We start from the raw sequence: 20,343 nt of genomic DNA on the forward strand, positions 1-20,343 counted from the left end.
ACTACATGGTGAGCGGAGGGTTAAACGGCACGGTGCTAACAGTGCACTCACTACATGGGGAGCAGAGGGTTAAACGGCACGTGCTAACAGTGCACTCACTACATGGTGAGCGGAGGGTTAAACGACACGGTGCTAACAGTGCACTCACTACATGGGGAGCAGAGGGTTAAACGACACGGTGCTAACAGTGCACTACATGGTGAGCGGAGGGTTAAACGGCACGGTGCTAACAGTGCACTCACTACATGGGGAGCAGAGGGTTAAACGACACGGTGCTAACAGTGCACTCACTACATGGGGAGCAGAGGGTTAAACGACACGGTGCTAACAGTGCACTCACTACATGGTGAGCGGAGGGTTAAACGACACGGTGCTAACAGTGCACTCACTACATGGGGAGCAGAGGGTTAAACGACACGGTGCTAACAGTGCACTCACTACATGGGGAGCAGAGGGTTAAACGGCACGGTGCTAACAGTGCACTCACTACATGGGGAGCAGAGGGTTAAACGACACGGTGCTAACAGTGCACTCACTACATGGGGAGCAGAGGGTTAAACGACACGGTGCTAACAGTGCACTCACTACATGGTGAGCAGAGGGTTAAACGACACGGTGCTAACAGTGCACTCACTACATGGTGAGCAGAGGGTTAAACGACACGGTGCTAACAGTGCACTCACTACATGGTGAGCGGAGGGTTAAACGACACGGTGCTAACAGTGCACTCACTACATGGTGAGCAGAGGGTTAAACGGCACGGTGCTAACAGTGCACTCACTACATGGGGAGCAGAGGGTTAAACGACACGGTGCTAACAGTGCACTCACTACATGGTGAGCGGAGGGTTAAACGACACGGTGCTAACAGTGCACTACATGGTGAGCAGAGGGTTAAACGACACGGTGCTAACAGTGCACAGTGCACCTGAGGAGCCTCCCACGTTGATAGTGTCTAGTGAACAGAAGGCCACGCCCCCCTCAGGATCTGCAGCTGAACAAACCGATCCTCGTGAAATTAACAGTCCACGACAAGTAATTTATAACTGGATTAAAACATAATTGTATAGTATCTTTAATCAAACAGGTTGCAGTGACCTATTAGGAACATGACGTTTGCACTACAGTGTGACACAGAATGTCATCAGTACGGCAATAAATTGCTTTTGTGAAGCGAGGCTTGAAAGAAGTCAGCATTTGGGAGTGGGCACTGTGAATGTCAACGCCACAATTAGAAATGACGTCAAGTCAAGAGTTTTAATTGTCACGGCATACAAGTATACAATGAAATGCGGGTGGTCTTGCCCGCAACGATGTGCAATACAGTGTTACAACATATAATAGAATCCAATAAAAAACAACATTGTGCAATAAACAGGTAACAGGTAACATGGTGTGACATCTCGGTATCTGTACATAGTTATTTACAGAGCATATAGGACATGCTAGGTAGCTTTGGTAGTGCAATACACTGTTCCTGTTATTCTAATTTAAAGTGGCCTTTCCTTTTGGCCATAAGTGTGCGGCATGAGTGTGTGCCCGCTCATGTTAAAGTGTTAAGTGGCTGCTAGTGTGTGAGCGTGCACAGCGTGCGTGTCGTGTGTGTGTTCATGTGTGCTTGTGTGTGGATAGTTCAGTGTTCTGTGGCACTCAATGTTCATTGTTCAGGGCTCTGATGGCCTGGGGGAAGAAGCTGAGCCTAAGCCGCTCTGTCCTAGTAGCTGGGGTTTGCAGGCGTCTGCCTGACCTCAGCAGCTGGAACAGGCTGTTATTGGGGTGGTGAGGGTCTTTCATTATCCTGCAGGCTCTGGATTTGCACCTCTTGTTGTATAGAACCTGCAGGGGAGGTAGTGCAATACCCGTGGTACGCTCGGCTGAGCGCACCACTCTCTGTAGGGCCTTCTTGTCTTGTGCCGTGCTGTTTCCATACCAGGCAGTGATGTTTCCGGTCAAGATGCTCTCTACAGCTCCTGAGTAGAAGGACTGGAGTATCTTCCCCGATACTCTGAACTTCCTTAACTGTCTCAGGTGGTAGAGGCGCTGTTTCGCCTTCTTTACTACTGTGTCTATGTGTGTTGACCATGTCAGATCCTCTGAGATGTGGACCCCCAGGTACTTAAAGCTGCTCACCCTGTCCACGGTAGCCCCGTTAATCATCAGTGGTGTGTGTGTCTCCTGCTGTCCTCTCCTATAATCCACGATCAGCTCCTTTGTTTTACCAATGTTCAGGAGCAGGCTGTTGTCCTGGCACCAGCGTTCCAGTACCTCAACCTCCTCCCGGTAGACCTTCTCGTCGTTGTCCGAGAGCAGCCCCACCACCACCGTGTCGTCTGCGAACTTCACTATGGAGTTGGAGCTGAACTTGGCCACACAGTCGTGTGTGTAGAGTGAGTACAGCAGGGGGCTTAGAACACAGCCCTGGGGGGACCCGATGCTCAGGGTGATGGTGTTGGAGGTCTGACCCCCCACGCTGACCGCCTGGGGTCTTTCACTCAGAAAGTCCAGTACCCAGGCGCTCAGGGCGGAGCTCAGACCCAGCTCGATCAGCTTGTCGACCAGTCTGGTGGGGACTATGGTGTTGAACGCTGAGCTGTAGTCAATGAACAACAGTCTCACATAGCCCCCCTTCTGACGGTCAAGGTGGGAGAGGGTGCTGCTGTGCAGTACCTGGGAGACCGCGTCGTCAGTGGACCTGTTTGTCCTGTATGCAAATTGCATAGGGTCCATATCACTGGGGAGGGAGGCACAAATGTGGTCCTTGACCAGCCTCTCAAAACATTTCATGACCACAGAGGTGAGTGCCACCGGTCTGTAGTCATTTGGACATGTTGGGGAGGGTTTCTTCGGTACAGGGATGATGGTAGACATCTTGAAGCAGGCAGGGACCACCGACTCCGCCAGGGATTGATTAAATATGGCGGTGAACACAGGGGCTAGCTGGTTGGCACAGGACTTAAGTATGCGTCCTGTTATTCCATCTGGGCCAGCAGCCTTCCTGGTGTTCACCTGCATAAATGCTCTTCTCACACTGTGTACCGTCAATGAGAGAGCGTCCCCGCCCCCCCGCGGATGCCCCCCCCCTCCACAGCAGCCGGCGCACCAGTGGCGTCACTAGCCGTTGGGCTAGCAGTGCCACTGTTTGCACCAAACCGCGCGTAGAAGATGTTGAGCTGGTCCGCTAGGGAGGCGTCGTCGCTCCCCATTGAGGGGGCGCTGACTTTGTAGTCAGTTATAGCCCTCAGTCCCTGCCATAATCCTCTTGTGTCATTCTGTGCCATTTGTGCCTCCATCTTGTCGGCATACATCCTCTTAGCAAGTTTGACAGCCTTGCGCAGAGTGTAGACTGTTGTCTTGTACTCTTCCATGTTTCCTGACTCTCTGCCCCGGTTATAAGCAGTGGTGCGACGTTGGCCTTTTTAAATTATTCAGCGAATGGTCGCCTGGACCAACTGTGATCGCTCCCTACGAGGCTGTATGTCAGTGTGACCCAGAGAGGCAGGGGCTCGTCCACCGGCTGGATTCCTTGCTTCAAGTTGGGATGTTGAGGGCAAACGTCAGTGGTCTAATGAAATAGTAGCTTTATTAACCCCTTCCACTGCCACACGACAGCAGATTAAACCTGCTCTACTAACTACCAACACATGAGTTAAACCTGCTAACTACCAACACATGAGTTAAACCTGCTCTACTAACTACCAACACAGGAGTTAAACCTACTCTACTAACTACCAACACATGAGTTAAACCTGCTCTACTAACTACCAACACATGAGTTAAACCTGCTCTACTAACTACCAACACACGAGTTAAACCTGCTCTACTAACTACCAACACATGAGTTAAACCTGCTCTACTAACTACCAACACATGAGTTAAACCTGTTCTACTAACTACCAACACACAAGTTAAACCTGCTCTACTAACTACCAACACATGAGTTAAACCTGCTCTACTCACTACCAACACACGAGTTAAACCTGCTCTACTAACTACCAACACATGAGTTAAACCTGCTCTACTAACTACCAACACATGAGTTAAACCTGCTCTACTAACTACCAACACATGAGTTAAACCTGCTCTACTAACTACCAACACACGAGTTAAACCTGCTCTACTAACTACCAACACATGAGTTAAACCTGCTCTACTAACTACCAACACATGAGTTAAACCTGCTCTACTAACTACCAACACATGAGTTAAACCTGCTAACTACCAACACATGAGTTAAACCTGCTAACTACCAACACATGAGTTAAACCTGCTCTACTAACTACCAACACATGAGTTAAACCTGCTCTACTAACTACCAACACATGAGTTAAACCTGCTCTACTAACTACCAACACATGAGTTAAACCTGCTCTACTAACTACCAACACATGAGTTAAACATGCTCTACTAACTACCAACACATGAGTTAAACCTGCTAACTACCAACACACAAGTTAAACCTGCTCTACTAACTACCAACACATGAGTTAAACCTGCTCTACTAACTACCAACACATGAGTTAAACCTACTAACTACCAACACATGAGTTAAACCTGCTCTACTAACTACCAACACATGAGTTAAACCTGCTCCACTAACTACCAACACATGAGTTAAACCTGCTCTACTAACTACCAACACATGAGTTAAACCTGCTCTACTAACTACCAACACATGAGTTAAACCTGCTCTACTAACTACCAACACACGAGTTAAACCTGCTCTACTAACTACCAACACATGAGTTAAACCTGCTCTACTAACTACCAACACATGATTTAAACCTGCTCTACTAACTACCAACACATGAGTTAAACCTACTAACTACCAACACATGAGTTAAACCTGCTCTACTAACTACCAACACATGAGTTAAACCTGCTCTACTAACTCCAACACATGAGTTAAACCTGCTCCACTAACTACCAACACATGAGTTAAACCTGCTCTACTAACTACCAACACATGAGTTAAACCTGCTCTACTAACTACCAACACACGAGTTAAACCTGCTCTACTAACTACCAACACACAAGTTAAACCTGCTCTACTAACTACCAACACATGAGTTAAACCTGCTCTACTAACTACCAACACATGAGTTAAACCTACTAACTACCAACACATGAGTTAAACCTGCTCTACTAACTACCAACACACGAGTTAAACCTACTAACTACCAACACATGAGTTAAACCTACTAACTACCAACACATGAGTTAAACCTGCTCTACTAACTACCAACACACAAGTTAAACCTACTAACTACCAACACACAAGTTAAACCTACTAACTACCAACACACAAGTTAAACCTGCTCTACTAACTACCAACACATGAGTTAAACCTGCTCTACTAACTACCAACACATGAGTTAAACCTGCTCTACTAACTACCAACACATGAGTTAAACCTGCTCTACTAACTACCAACACATGAGTTAAACCTGCTCTACTAACTACCAACACATGAGTTAAACCTGCTCTAATAACTACCAACACATGAGTTAAACCTGCTAACTACCAACACATGAGTTAAACCTGCTCTACTAACTACCAACACATGAGTTAAACCTGCTCTACTAACTACCAACACACGAGTTAAACCTGCTCTACTAACTACCAACACATGAGTTAAACCTGCTCTACTAACTACCAACACATGAGTTAAACCTACTAACTACCAACACATGAGTTAAACCTGCTCCACTAACTACCAACACATGAGTTAAACCTGCTCTACTAACTACCAACACATGAGTTAAACCTGCTCTACTAACTACCAACACACGAGTTAAACCTGCTCTACTAACTACCAACACACGAGTTAAACCTGCTCTACTAACTACCAACACATGAGTTAAACCTGCTCTACTAACTACCAACACATGAGTTAAACCTACTAACTACCAACACATGAGTTAAACCTGCTCTACTAACTACCAACACATGAGTTAAACCTACTAACTACCAACACATGAGTTAAACCTACTAACTACCAACACATGAGTTAAACCTGCTCTACTAACTACCAACACACGAGTTAAACCTACTAACTACCAACACACGAGTTAAACCTACTAACTACCAACACACAAGTTAAACCTGCTCTACTAACTACCAACACATGAGTTAAACCTGCTCTACTAACTACCAACACATGAGTTAAACCTGCTCTACTAACTACCAACACATGAGTTAAACCTGCTCTACTAACTACCAACACATGAGTTAAACCTGCTCTAATAACTACCAACACATGAGTTAAACCTGCTAACTACCAACACATGAGTTAAACCTGCTCTACTAACTACCAACACATGAGTTAAACCTGCTCTACTAACTACCAACACATGAGTTAAACCTGCTCTACTAACTACCAACACATGAGTTAAACCTGCTCTACTAACTACCAACACATGAGTTAAACCTACTAACTACCAACACATGAGTTAAACCTGCTCTACTAACTACCAACACATGAGTTAAACCTGCTCCACTAACTACCAACACATGAGTTAAACCTGCTCTACTAACTACCAACACACAAGTTAAACCTGCTCTACTAACTACCAACACACAAGTTAAACCTGCTCTACTAACTACCAACACATGAGTTAAATCTACTAACTACCAACACATGAGTTAAACCTGCTCTACTAACTACCAACACACAAGTTAAACCTGCTCTACTAACTACCAACACATGAGTTAAACCTACTAACTACCAACACATGAGTTAAACCTGCTCTACTAACTACCAACACACGAGTTAAACCTACTAACTACCAACACACGAGTTAAACCTGCTCTACTAACTACCAACACATGAGTTAAACCTGCTCTACTAACTACCAACACATGAGTTAAACCTGCTCTACTAACTACCAACACATGAGTTAAACCTGCTCTACTAACTACCAACACATGAGTTAAACCTGCTCTACTAACTACCAACACACGAGTTAAACCTGCTCTACTAACTACCAACACACGAGTTAAACCTGCTCTACTAACTACCAACACACAAGTTAAACCTGCTCTACTAACTACCAACACATAAGTTAAACCTGCTCTACTAACTACCAACACATGAGTTAAACCTGCTCTACTAACTACCAACACATGAGTTAAACCTGCTCTACTAACTACCAACACATGAGTTAAACCTGCTCTACTAACTACCAACACATGAGTTAAACCTGCTCTACTAACTACCAACACATGAGTTAAACCTGCTCTACTAACTACCAACACATGAGTTAAACCTGCTCTACTAACTACCAACACATGAGTTAAACCTGCTAACTACCAACACATGAGTTAAACCTGCTCTACTAACTACCAACACATGAGTTAAACCTGCTCTACTAACTACCAACACATGAGTTAAACCTGCTATACTAACTACCAACACACGAGTTAAACCTGCTCTACTAACTACCAACACATGAGTTAAACCTGCTCTACTAACTACCAACACATGAGTTAAACCTGCTCTACTAACTACCAACACATGAGTTAAACCTGCTAACTACCAACACATGAGTTAAACCTGCTCTACTAACTACCAACACATGAGTTAAACCTGCTCTACTAACTACCAACACACGAGTTAAACCTGCTCTACTAACTACCAACACATGAGTTAAACCTGCTCTACTAACTACCAACACATGAGTTAAACCTACTAACTACCAACACATGAGTTAAACCTGCTCCACTAACTACCAACACATGAGTTAAACCTGCTCTACTAACTACCAACACATGAGTTAAACCTGCTCTACTAACTACCAACACACGAGTTAAACCTGCTCTACTAACTACCAACACACAAGTTAAACCTGCTCTACTAACTACCAACACATGAGTTAAACCTGCTCTACTAACTACCAACACATGAGTTAAACCTACTAACTACCAACACATGAGTTAAACCTGCTCTACTAACTACCAACACATGAGTTAAACCTACTAACTACCAACACATGAGTTAAACCTACTAACTACCAACACATGAGTTAAACCTGCTCTACTAACTACCAACACACGAGTTAAACCTACTAACTACCAACACACGAGTTAAACCTACTAACTACCAACACACAAGTTAAACCTGCTCTACTAACTACCAACACATGAGTTAAACCTGCTCTACTAACTACCAACACATGAGTTAAACCTGCTCTACTAACTACCAACACATGAGTTAAACCTGCTCTACTAACTACCAACACATGAGTTAAACCTGCTCTAATAACTACCAACACATGAGTTAAACCTGCTAACTACCAACACATGAGTTAAACCTGCTCTACTAACTACCAACACATGAGTTAAACCTGCTCTACTAACTACCAACACATGAGTTAAACCTGCTCTACTAACTACCAACACATGAGTTAAACCTGCTCTACTAACTACCAACACATGAGTTAAACCTACTAACTACCAACACATGAGTTAAACCTGCTCTACTAACTACCAACACATGAGTTAAACCTGCTCCACTAACTACCAACACATGAGTTAAACCTGCTCTACTAACTACCAACACACAAGTTAAACCTGCTCTACTAACTACCAACACACAAGTTAAACCTGCTCTACTAACTACCAACACATGAGTTAAATCTACTAACTACCAACACATGAGTTAAACCTGCTCTACTAACTACCAACACACAAGTTAAACCTGCTCTACTAACTACCAACACATGAGTTAAACCTACTAACTACCAACACATGAGTTAAACCTGCTCTACTAACTACCAACACACGAGTTAAACCTACTAACTACCAACACACGAGTTAAACCTGCTCTACTAACTACCAACACATGAGTTAAACCTGCTCTACTAACTACCAACACATGAGTTAAACCTGCTCTACTAACTACCAACACATGAGTTAAACCTGCTCTACTAACTACCAACACATGAGTTAAACCTGCTCTACTAACTACCAACACACGAGTTAAACCTGCTCTACTAACTACCAACACACGAGTTAAACCTGCTCTACTAACTACCAACACACAAGTTAAACCTGCTCTACTAACTACCAACACATAAGTTAAACCTGCTCTACTAACTACCAACACATGAGTTAAACCTGCTCTACTAACTACCAACACATGAGTTAAACCTGCTCTACTAACTACCAACACATGAGTTAAACCTGCTCTACTAACTACCAACACATGAGTTAAACCTGCTCTACTAACTACCAACACATGAGTTAAACCTGCTCTACTAACTACCAACACATGAGTTAAACCTGCTCTACTAACTACCAACACATGAGTTAAACCTGCTAACTACCAACACATGAGTTAAACCTGCTCTACTAACTACCAACACATGAGTTAAACCTGCTCTACTAACTACCAACACATGAGTTAAACCTGCTATACTAACTACCAACACACGAGTTAAACCTGCTCTACTAACTACCAACACATGAGTTAAACCTGCTCTACTAACTACCAACACATGAGTTAAACCTGCTCTACTAACTACCAACACATGAGTTAAACCTACTAACTACCAACACATGAGTTAAACCTGCTCTACTAACTACCAACACATGAGTTAAACCTACTAACTACCAACACATGAGTTAAACCTGCTCTACTAACTACCAACACATGAGTTAAACCTGCTCTACTAACTACCAACACATGAGTTAAACCTGCTCCACTAACTACCAACACATGAGTTAAACCTGCTCTACTAACTACCAACACATGAGTTAAACCTGCTCTACTAACTACCAACACATGAGTTAAACCTACTAACTACCAACACATGAGTTAAACCTGCTCTACTAACTACCAACACACGAGTTAAACCTACTAACTACCAACACACGAGTTAAACCTACTAACTACCAACACACGAGTTAAACCTGCTCTACTAACTACCAACACATGAGTTAAACCTGCTCTACTAACTACCAACACATGAGTTAAACCTGCTCTACTAACTACCAACACATGAGGTAAACCTGCTCTACTAACTACCAACACATGAGTTAAACCTGCTCTACTAACTACCAACACACGAGTTAAACCTGCTCTACTAACTACCAACACATGAGTTAAACCTGCTCTACTAACTACCAACACATGAGTTAAACCTGCTCTACTAACTACCAACACATGAGTTAAACCTGCTCTACTAACTACCAACACATGAGTTAAACCTGCTCTACTAACTACCAACACATGAGTTAAACCTGCTCTACTAACTACCAACACATGAGTTAAACCTGCTCTACTAACTACCAACACATGAGTTAAACCTGCTAACTACCAACACATGAGTTAAACCTGCTCTACTAACTACCAACACATGAGTTAAACCTGCTCTACTAACTACCAACACATGAGTTAAACCTGCTATACTAACTACCAACACACGAGTTAAACCTGCTCTACTAACTACCAACACATGAGTTAAACCTGCTCTACTAACTACCAACACATGAGTTAAACCTGCTCTACTAACTACCAACACATGAGTTAAACCTACTAACTACCAACACATGAGTTAAACCTGCTCTACTAACTACCAACACATGAGTTAAACCTACTAACTACCAACACATGAGTTAAACCTGCTCTACTAACTACCAACATATGAGTTAAACCTGCTCTACTAACTACCAACACATGAGTTAAACCTGCTCCACTAACTACCAACACATGAGTTAAACCTGCTCTACTAACTACCAACACATGAGTTAAACCTGCTCTACTAACTACCAACACATGAGTTAAACCTACTAACTACCAACACATGAGTTAAACCTGCTCTACTAACTACCAACACACGAGTTAAACCTACTAACTACCAACACACGAGTTAAACCTACTAACTACCAACACACGAGTTAAACCTGCTCTACTAACTACCAACACATGAGTTAAACCTGCTCTACTAACTACCAACACATGAGTTAAACCTGCTCTACTAACTACCAACACATGAGGTAAACCTGCTCTACTAACTACCAACACATGAGTTAAACCTGCTCTACTAACTACCAACACACGAGTTAAACCTGCTCTACTAACTACCAACACATGAGTTAAACCTGCTCTACTAACTACCAACACATGAGTTAAACCTGCTCTACTAACTACCAACACATGAGTTAAACCTGCTCTACTAACTACCAACACATGAGTTAAACCTGCTCTACTAACTACCAACACATGAGTTAAACCTGCTCTACTAACTACCAACACATGAGTTAAACCTGCTCTACTAACTACCAACACATGAGTTAAACCTGCTCTACTAACTACCAACACACGAGTTAAACCTGCTCTACTAACTACCAACACATGAGTTAAACCTACTAACTACCAACACATGAGTTAAACCTGCTCTACTAACTACCAACACATGAGTTAAACCTGCTCTACTAACTACCAACACACGAGTTAAACCTGCTCTACTAACTACCAACACATGAGTTAAACCTGCTCTACTAACTACCAACACACGAGTTAAACCTACTAACTACCAACACACGAGTTAAACCTGTTCTACTAACTACAAACACATGAGTTAAACCTGCTCTACTAACTACCAACACATGAGTTAAACCTGCTCTACTAACTACCAACACATGAGTTAAACCTGCTCTACTAACTACCAACACATGAGTTAAACCTGCTCTACTAACTACCAACACATGAGTTAAACCTGCTCTACTAACTACCAACACATGAGTTAAACCTGCTCTACTAACTACCAACACATGAGTTAAACCTGCTCTACTAACTACCAACACACGAGTTAAACCTGCTCTACTAACTACCAACACATGAGTTAAACCTGCTCTACTAACTACCAACACATGAGTTAAACCTGCTCTACTAACTACCAACACATGAGTTAAACCTGCTAACTACCAACACATGAGTTAAACCTGCTCTACTAACTACCAACACATGAGTTAAACCTGCTCTACTAACTACCAACACATGAGTTAAACCTGCTATACTAACTACCAACACACGAGTTAAACCTGCTCTACTAACTACCAACCCATGAGTTAAACCTGCTCTACTAACTACCAACACATGAGTTAAACCTGCTCTACTAACTACCAACACATGAGTTAAACCTACTAACTACCAACACATGAGTTAAACCTGCTCTACTAACTACCAACACATGAGTTAAACCTGCTCTACTAACTACCAACACATGAGTTAAACCTGCTCCACTAACTACCAACACATGAGTTAAACCTGCTCTACTAACTACCAACACATGAGTTAAACCTGCTCTACTAACTACCAACACATGAGTTAAACCTACTAACTACCAACACATGAGTTAAACCTGCTCTACTAACTACCAACACACGAGTTAAACCTACTAACTACCAACACACGAGTTAAACCTACTAACTACCAACACACGAGTTAAACCTGCTCTACTAACTACCAACACATGAGTTAAACCTGCTCTACTAACTACCAACACATGAGTTAAACCTGCTCTACTAACTACCAACACATGAGTTAAACCTGCTCTACTAACTACCAACACATAAGTTAAACCTGCTCTACTAACTACCAACACATGAGTTAAACCTGCTCTACTAACTACCAACACACGAGTTAAACCTGCTCTACTAACTACCAACACATGAGTTAAACCTGCTCTACTAACTACCAACACATGAGTTAAACCTGCTCTACTAACTACCAACACATGAGTTAAACCTGCTCTACTAACTACCAACACATGAGTTAAACCTGCTCTACTAACTACCAACACATGAGTTAAACCTGCTCTACTAACTACCAACACATGAGTTAAACCTGCTCTACTAACTACCAACACACGAGTTAAACCTGCTCTACTAACTACCAACACATGAGTTAAACCTACTAACTACCAACACATGAGTTAAACCTGCTCTACTAACTACCAACACATGAGTTAAACCTGCTCTACTAACTACCAACACACGAGTTAAACCTGCTCTACTAACTACCAACACATGAGTTAAACCTGCTCTACTAACTACCAACACACGAGTTAAACCTACTAACTACCAACACACGAGTTAAACCTGTTCTACTAACTACAAACACATGAGTTAAACCTGCTCTACTAACTACCAACACATGAGTTAAACCTGCTCTACTAACTACCAACACATGAGTTAAACCTGCTCTACTAACTACCAACACATGAGTTAAACCTGCTCTACTAACTACCAACACATGAGTTAAACCTGCTCTACTAACTACCAACACATGAGTTAAACCTGCTCTACTAACTACCAACACATGAGTTAAACCTGCTCTACTAACTACCAACACATGAGTTAAACCTGCTAACTACCAACACATGAGTTAAACCTGCTCTACTAACTACCAACACATGAGTTAAACCTGCTCTACTAACTACCAACACATGAGTTAAACATGCTCTACTAACTACCAACACACGAGTTAAACCTGCTCTACTAACTACCAACACATGAGTTAAACCTGCTCTACTAACTACCAACACATGAGTTAAACCTGCTCTACTAACTACCAACACATGAGTTAAACCTACTAACTACCAACACATGAGTTAAACCTGCTCTACTAACTACCAACACATGAGTTAAACCTGCTCTACTAACTACCAACACATGAGTTAAACCTGCTCCACTAACTACCAACACATGAGTTAAACCTGCTCTACTAACTACCAACACATGAGTTAAACCTGCTCTACTAACTACCAACACATGAGTTAAACCTACTAACTACCAACACATGAGTTAAACCTGCTCTACTAACTACCAACACATGAGTTAAACCTGCTCTACTAACTACAAACACATGAGTTAAACCTGCTCTACTAACTACCAACACACGAGTTAAACCTACTAACTACCAACACACGAGTTAAACCTACTAACTACCAACACACGAGTTAAACCTGCTCTACTAACTACCAACACATGAGTTAAACCTGCTCTACTAACTACCAACACATGAGTTAAACCTGCTCTACTAACTACCAACACATGAGTTAAACCTGCTCTACTAACTACCAACACATGAGTTAAACCTGCTCTACTAACTACCAACACACGAGTTAAACCTGCTCTACTAACTACCAACACACGAGTTAAACCTGCTCTACTAACTACCAACACATGAGTTAAACCTGCTCTACTAACTACCAACACACGAGTTAAACCTGCTCTACTAACTACCAACACATGAGTTAAACCTGCTCTACTAACTACCAACACACGAGTTAAACCTGCTCTACTAACTACCAACACATGAGTTAAACCTGCTCTACTAACTACCAACACATGAGTTAAACCTGCTCTACTAACTACCAACACATGAGTTAAACCTGCTCTACTAACTACCAACACATGAGTTAAACCTGCTCTACTAACTACCAACACATGAGTTAAACCTGCTCTACTAACTACCAACACATGAGTTAAACCTGCTCTACTAACTACCAACACACGAGTTAAACCTGCTCTACTAACTACCAACACATGAGTTAAACCTGCTCTACTAACTACCAACACATGAGTTAAACCTGCTCTACTAACTACCAACACACGAGTTAAACCTGCTCTACTAACTACCAACACATGAGTTAAACCTACTAACTACCAACACATGAGTTAAACCTGCTCTACTAACTACCAACACATGAGTTAAACCTACTAACTACCAACACATGAGTTAAACCTGCTCTACTAACTACCAACACACGAGTTAAACCTACTAACTACCAACACACAAGTTAAACCTACTAACTACCAACACACGAGTTAAACCTGCTCTACTAACTACCAACACATGAGTTAAACCTGCTCTACTAACTACCAACACATGAGTTAAACCTGCTCTACTAACTACCAACACATGAGTTAAACCTGCTCTACTAACTACCAACACATGAGTTAAACCTGCTCTACTAACTACCAACACATGAGTTAAACCTGCTCTACTAACTACCAACACATGAGTTAAACCTGCTCCACTAACTACCAACACATGAGTTAAACCTGCTCTACTAACTACCAACACACGAGTTAAACCTGCTCTACTAACTACCAACACATGAGTTAAACCTGCTCTACTAACTACCAACACATGAGTTAAACCTGCTCTACTAACTACCAACACATGAGTTAAACCTGCTCTACTAACTACCAACACACAAGTTAAACCTGCTCTACTAACTACCAACACATGAGTTAAACCTGCTCTACTAACTACCAACACATGAGTTAAACCTGCTCTACTAACTACCAACACATGAGTTAAACCTGCTCTACTAACTACCAACACATGAGTTAAACCTGCTCCACTAACTACCAACACATGAGTTAAACCTGCTCTACTAACTACCAACACACGAGTTAAACCTGCTCTACTAACTACCAACACATGAGTTAAACCTGCTCTACTAACTACCAACACATGAGTTAAACCTGTTCTACTAACTACCAACACATGAGTTAAACCTGCTCTACTAACTACCAACACACGAGTTAAACCTGCTCTACTAACTACCAACACACAAGTTAAACCTGCTCTACTAACTAAACCTAATTAACTAATTAAACCTGCTAACTACCAACACATGAGTTAACCCTTTCACTGCCGCACTACAGAAGGTTAACCCTTTACTATCACAATACCGACGGTTACCCGTCGGTAGTGGTAAAGGGTTAACCTTCTGTAGTGCGGCAGTGAAAGGGTTAACCTGCTGTCGTGTGGCAGTGAAAGGGTTAATTGTATGCTAAATGAAATGATGTACATACATCACCAAAAAAACGCCATTTTAAATGTCATGAGCAATTGATTGATTGATTAATAACAGGACCAATGCTGTTCCATTATGTGGAGGAGAGTTGCAATTATAGAGAGATTGTTTGAATCGGCATTTCTGTTTGAGCAGCTAGGAAGACTGATGACGTTATCTCTTCCTCTTGGAATTAATAATTAGCTTCTCCTGTTATTTGGCTCCATTGGCATCATCTCACATCAATGATATATATATATATATACCCTCCTGCAGCCACTTAATTCCACATTTCACATTCTGTAATTTCCTTTTTCTGCTCCAGCAGTTAATTGCCTGAATTAGATGCTGTCTAAACCAGGGGCTTTTGTTATCAGGTTTTGTGCCAGAAGTGCCAAAACAGCCTTGATGGAGTAAAACTATACAGCTCTGCTCCCTGCCTTTCTTCCTAGAATACCTAGTTTTTAGTCCAGCCTTTAGCCTTCACGTCACTATTTAACTCTTGTGGGATTTTCGCAAAAGATAATCCATTATAATCAAGACATGAATGGAATAAATCATGTTTATTCGTTCTTCCACAAATAAAGTGTCAGGTTAAAAAAAAAGTTTTAGTAAACAATGATAATGAGTCCCACAGACCAGAACATGATAGAAGGGTTAGCACAATAGTTTACTCTGGTTGCATATATTATGTCTATTGATGTGTATTATTGTTCACTCTTGCAATAAAAAACAACAGCAATATGCTCTGGTCTGACTCCTATAATTTATGTTTCTCCATTTTACAAGTAAACTCTTTACCTTGTCTTTTTCCACCTAAACGTTTGACTAAAATATATTTCTGACAACATTTTAGATGAGAAATAAGATATATGCAATTGCTGGATCTGATCTGCAATGTAAATTTTTACACTTTGATCTGAATTCCGTGTCACAGGAAGTGCAGCAGGGGAAAAGCAGTTCATTTTCATTTAACCCTTTCACTGCCACACTACCAAATGGTTAACCCTTTCACTGCCACAATACAGAAGGTTAACCCTTTCACGCCCACACTACAGACGGTTAAAGAGCCAAAACTGTGTTGAGGCTGACTAAGCCTGACTATTGAGTCACACCGCCTGTACAGCTGTGACTAAGTGCTTTTTGACCATAGAAACATGCAAATTGCATGTAAATAGACCACGGAAATGACAAGAATGTATAGTTATATAGGCAATGCAAAGGATATGAATGCTTTTTTCAGTATGAGGAAATCTGTTTTGATAGATAGTTGTGAATATTATGATTACTATGATTACATTGTAGGACAGTTGTAGACAATGAAAGCAGTAGGTAGGTAAGGATAAGGATGAACTTTATTAATCCCCTTGGGGAAATTCAGGTGACACACATACAGCCACAGCCTCATTATACAAATATTCCACAATCATTACATTGACAGTAATAATGGCACACATAAATTCACACAAGCATGCACATTTGTCGATAACAACAAATGTATACAAGGTATACATTGAGTTACATACTGTATGTGTTATGTGTATATATGTGTTATGTTATCAAACTGAGATTATATAAATTATGACTTGACGCCATTGTGTTATTAAGTAGGAACATCTGGTCAATGTTTTGTACTATCTGCTGCCAGTAAGCAAACCTCTAAAATACACACATTTATTCATGGAAGCTCAAGGACCTGTGGCGAATTAAGGGAGGATGAGTCAGCCAGAGGTACTGTAGAGGTAGAGAGAGAGAGAGAGAGAGAGAGAGAGAGAGAGAGAGAGAGAGAGAGAGAGAGAGAGAGAGAGAGAGAGAGAGAGAGAGAGAGAGAGAGAGAGAGAGAGAGAGAGAGAGAGAGAGAGAGAGAGAGAGAGAGATGCCTGTGCACCGCGTCCGCTAATGGAACTCTGATGCACTGACTAGTCTCACAAGCTAGCTAGTGTTAGCTTTTCAAGGAGAACTGTAGTAAAAGATTGTTTAGATTAAACCACTACTAAATATTATTACTTGCCAGACAGTACAGTTAGATAAATATGGCAGACACTCAATTGACGGCACGGGGACAAGGATATCAAGTTTACAGTATTTTAATCGTCATATCAATATACAACTGAATTATCACGTTGCTCTTTTAATAGTAGAATGTCAGAGTATCAAAGTCAGGGGGAATGAATATTTCCTAGGTTAAGAATACTCGACCGGAGCTCTGCAGGGAGTGAGAGGAGGTGATACAGGGCAAAGCAAGGGGGGTAGCTGGAGACGATGATTCTCCTCTGGAGCTCCCAGCTCCGGAGGAATTGAAGAATGGTCGGATAATCCTGTCGTCACTGGAAGAAAATGGGTCTTGTACGGAACCGGTCCTTGTAATCCTAGTGCCCGATGGCAGGGTTAATAGCTCTTAATCCAAAGCCCGATGGCATAGATGGTAGCTAGCTAGCTTCGTTTGTACTGGAAGCTAGCCCGATGACGGTCTTCAGGGAGTAGTTAGATCCAAACGCCGATGGTTTTAACTATACGTTTCTCCACGTTACTTCGCTTACACAAGTCACTATACTGCGCCAATAATGGCTCTACAATATTATGGTCGTATCTAAGTAGCTACTAGCTATCCGTAACGATACACCGCTGGTAGGTCTGTGTACAACTGTACCGAACGTATTACAATCTCGCTCTACTGCTTCTCCTGTTCTGATACTGCCGACTCGTTACTTCCACTGCTGTTAGGTTACTGCTCACTGTTCACTCTGCGGCTGCTTGCGCCATCTACAATATATATACTCAGACTGATTTCTAGAGCGCAGCCGATTTACCTGTCCGGAATCAATGCGCCTGCTATGGGCATGTCTGAACTTGCCCGGACGTGTCTTTGAACTCTGTCTGGAGGGGCTCGTCTAGTGGCGCCTCCAATGTCAAGGGCGTCATCCAATGAGGCGAGCGGAGAATACTATGATGCAAACGGATGCCGTTGGATATATATCTTATATATATAAACAATATACAAGTTATACAAAATAATAAACGCAGACTTTCAGTATTAATCTGGACCTTCAGAACAAGAACCAAACTATTATTACTACTGTACTACTGCAAATGCAATTACACTGCAGTTTGCCTATGGTTTTGGTTGTATTCTGTAGTTAGTTGCTGCAATTTGTACACCCTATTTCTCTAGAACAGAACAAGACTGAACCAGATTTTGTCTCTAGATAAAAACAGATATCCAAAGGTTCAACTTCAGTCACATAACACTACATTTTTACCAATATTGTAGTTACTGTGGTTAGCGTTTGTAGGGCAGAACAGGAGAGTGATGTTGTGGTGTACAGTGTACTGTACACTTTATAAATACATCATGTTTGCATCAATAGTATGTAATTTTTATTCAGAGTGGTCGAAGAACAAAACTAGTCTCCACACAGAGCCGAGCCAAAATACCGCCCAGCCCGGTCGCACACAAGAGGATCTGATTCCTTCTACAGGGTTTGCACAAGGTGCTTAAAAAGTCCTTGAAATTCAAATCAACCATTCGCATTGAACGTTTTGTTCATCCATGATAAAGTTTTTCTGAATCAAGAAATATCGTTTTTTCTATCTAAAGTGTAACTAATTGTCGGAAATTGGTTTTAATTTTAAACCATAAATATTGGATCAGATTTTTTTTTAAGTGAATTGTATTGTAAGTGAAATGCAAAGTACACAGCGACTGATTAACTTGATAGCCGTGGTCTTGTGTAGGGGAAACTACTGAGAGCTATGGGACGCTTTGCTCTGGTTTAATCGCAGCATCCATGCATGAAGGCATGGCGGTGAGAAGAGCAACGCTCTTTATTCTGTTTGCCAAGTAAAAATGTTGTCTCTTCTTCTTCGGCCGTTTGATGGGGGATAACAGCTTGTTATTACCGAGGGCTTCACGAGCGCGGCTGTAGTCACACTGACGCATCGCCACTGATTGCTGCTCATTAGTCCTTACATTGTTTCCTGTCTCCCAGCTACAAAGCCCTGCTTCAGTCACCACAGTTTGATATCTAGGCCTGTTGTATTACTGACCCCAAACGGTCTAACCTATAATCAAGGGTATTTTTTTTTAAATACAAAAACTCCATCTTCTCTCCTTCCCCTAAGCCCCCTCACCTACCTCCCTCCCTCTCCCCCTTTCTTCTCTCTCTCTCCCTCTGGTTCTCGCTCTCCCTCTCTCTCCCTCTGGTTCTCACTCTTCCTTTCTCTTTTTCCCTTTCTTTTTTTCCCTCTCTCTCTTTCCTTCTCTCTCCCTTATTTATTGTTGTCCTTGTATACTATTGCTACTCTCATTTTGTATTTTATTTACTTCTATGCTAATTTTATCTCACTACCTCCTACTGTATGCACTGTAATTTTAAGAGTATGTATGTTAGAGCGATGCTCTGTTGTATGTTAGAACTTTGTAAAGAGACTCAAAGTACTAAGAGCGATACACTGCTCTGTTGTTATATATTTTAACAATCTTATCACACTTTTTACTGTCCGTTCTATCTTATTATTTTTTGCCTATTTTA

At 41.8% G+C, this 20,343-nt stretch overlaps 1 protein-coding gene across 1 annotated transcript in view; it reads left to right on the forward strand.

Moving 5' to 3' along the window:
- The window catches only part of zmat4a (zinc finger, matrin-type 4a), a gene marked incomplete at both ends in the record, with an annotated part of 244,472 nt that overhangs the window by 172,867 nt on the left and 51,262 nt on the right, over window positions 1-20,343 (forward strand). The gene's annotated exons all lie outside the window — the stretch shown is intronic.

The sequence above is a fragment of the Notolepis coatsorum genome, assembly GCF_963971535.1.
Source record: "Notolepis coatsorum genome assembly, chromosome: 2".
In the NCBI taxonomy this organism is placed as follows: domain Eukaryota; kingdom Metazoa; phylum Chordata; class Actinopteri; order Aulopiformes; family Paralepididae; genus Notolepis; species Notolepis coatsorum.